General features: G+C 35.3%; 1 long non-coding RNA gene across 1 annotated transcript in view; it reads left to right on the forward strand.

Annotated features, from left to right (window-relative positions):
* Nucleotides 1-2,514, forward strand: part of LOC106941018 (uncharacterized) — a 12,891-nt gene extending 10,377 nt beyond the window's left edge. The window contains exons 2-3 of the long non-coding RNA XR_001423243.1: nt 1,219-1,430; nt 2,358-2,514. This is a non-coding gene — a long non-coding RNA (uncharacterized LOC106941018). The remainder of the gene's footprint in view (nt 1-1,218; nt 1,431-2,357) is intronic.
* Nucleotides 2,515-2,520: the final 6 nt, after the last annotated feature.

Consider the following 2,520-nt stretch of genomic DNA (forward strand, 5'->3'; position numbering starts at 1 on the left):
GTGTGTCTTTACCTCCGCGGCAGAGGCTCCGCCGAACCCCTGGGGTTCGATCGAACCCAGGTTAAGAACCACTGTATTAGAGAACTAATAATAAGAGATCATGTAGGGAAACCAACTTCTACTTTTTTTGGGACAATACCTTTAATAATATTTGCTGGAAAGATGTTTGGTTATTGCTGAAGAAATATTTAATAACTAATAAGACTCAATTAGTGTCTCTAAAGATTCTGCATAGATGTTATCCTGTTAGCAGTAAAATATTTAGATCTGGGGTGTATGGTATCACCCAAATGTAGACCCACTGTGTTCATTTTGCCACAACTGTGAGGAAACCATCACTCATCTTTTCTGCAACTGCTCTTACATTCAAATATTTTTGGAAAGATTTTTTTCTTTTCCTAAAAAGAAAATTGAAAATAGACATACCATTTAATTTTAAAACTATGTTGTTTCTTCCGTTTCAAAAGTCTGTTATAAACGCAATATTAATTTTAGCAAAATTTAATATCCACAGCTGCAAATTTCTTAAGCTAATAGTCAAATTTTAGCTTAAGAGGCACACACTATAAGTTTCTGCCTATTTGTATTCTCTGAAGTACTATGCCAATACTAAAGTATAAAAAAAAACTATTTCAATTAGTACAGAATTTCTCATGTAATCTGCCAGAATTTTCTGGATTTAACCTTTTCCTGCTTGTAATTTTGTTCTTTGCCTGCCTTAAGCCCCGTCATACTTTCACTCACCATTTCTGTTTTTGTAATTTGTTGTACATATTTTGTGTAAATATAGAGAGGGGGAGGGGACTTGATGCTCCTTTTTTTGGTTGAACTATAAGAGTTTTGATTGCTGGAAACATGAACATTGTGCGCAGGGCCTGAAGACTAACGATGTAAGACATGTCATGTCCCTGTTAGTTAGCGCTTACTAACCCACCTCCGAACTGAGCCCACAACAAGCCATTTTAAGACACAAGTAGTGGTCACGTACTTGCATTTAAATTTGGGCCACGTCGATCATTTCCGATTGCCTCTTGTTCCTATTGCTTTTAGTGATAGCTGAAAGAGCTGTAATATTATAGACATGAATACATGTAATGTGATCATGATACATAGGTTAAAATATCTGTGCACTACTGGTACAACAAATTTTTGTTGTGTTCCGTTGTAGGTACAGTAGAATGAATTTTTTTTTTTTTAAATTTTCATGTTGATATCAAGGCAACAAAGGATCATGGCTATCCGCAGGGAAAACTTACCCGCCCAGCATTTTAAACTTGAGGATACTGAAGATTCAGCGGAAGATGGCGGTTAAAAAAGGAAGCTGTACTTGCTTCATTCATTGGAATAATTTGTTGGAGGAAAATCATGATCTCCGGGAGGGAATCCGCCACTTGGGCAACAGGTTGAAAGAGGCAGCGATTCAGCACAAGGTAAGTCAGTGTGTGTGTTGATGTATATGTTTGTGTTGGAGTATGAAATTATTTTAGGCAACTCTTCTATGAGTTTTATCTGAAAACAAAAACTCCTTAGTGTTTATATTACAGATTAGATCAAATGCACTTAATATGCAACCGGAACACCCATCCTATACCTAAGGCAGCATCACTTCCACCGAAAAATTATTCTCACATTCCATTCTACCAAAACGGGGCAACACGGTTAACACAAGTAGCCTGTCAAAAATCCAAAAGTTCAATGTCTTCTCTTTACAGTCGTATAAGTATCACCACTCCACATAAAAAATCCACAGAACAAGCAGCCTACGAATAGTAAAGGGTTTATTTCTTGAATCCCTAAATATAGTATCGTACCTTTGCCGTTTCATAATTATAATAAATGTTGAATGAGTCAATTTTTCCACTTGGCTGCTATAATCTGTTATCCTTAGTGATTCCTCTTTTTTGTCTTCATTTTTGTGTCACTTAGAAAAATGAAGCTATCAAGTTACATCACCCTGCTGTTTTTTTCTTATTGAAATGTAAATTTAGGTTTGCCTGGACTTTTATAAACTAATACCTCTGTGCTTCATTTTTTGTATTAATGTTGTTACANATAATAGGCAAACCCTGTATTGTGTTTGTTAGTAGTTTAAGTTGATTTGAGCTACATACTTTCAAAAGAATATTCAGATATTAACATGCATTTTCAAAGTGGTAAATATTTCAGTTTGCTCTTACTTAGTAACTTCAGTTCAGGAACTGTTTCACTTAAACATTTAATTTCCTGATATATTGTCAATTTATTTTGAAGCAGAACTCTCAAAAAGTTTACCTGGTTTAGGGTTTATTGGATTTTGACTACATTGTGTAGTTAAATATGAACACTTACTGGTATTTATTTTTTAAAATGTTTTTCAGGTTTGCATAAAAAAACATCCTGTTGTGTTTCTGGGCCATGATTGAGCCGCTCTTCCGTCTAAGGAGTTCACCCAGAACAGAGACAAACTCCCATCAACTCCACTCCATCAACCCATTGAGATCCTGTTGTTAAAATTAGTTTGTTCTTGGATCCAAGCACCTG

The sequence above is a fragment of the Poecilia latipinna genome, unplaced genomic scaffold (assembly GCF_001443285.1).
Source record: "Poecilia latipinna isolate Pla-1442-1.1 unplaced genomic scaffold, P_latipinna-1.0 Scaffold3457, whole genome shotgun sequence".
Lineage (NCBI taxonomy): Eukaryota > Metazoa > Chordata > Actinopteri > Cyprinodontiformes > Poeciliidae > Poecilia > Poecilia latipinna.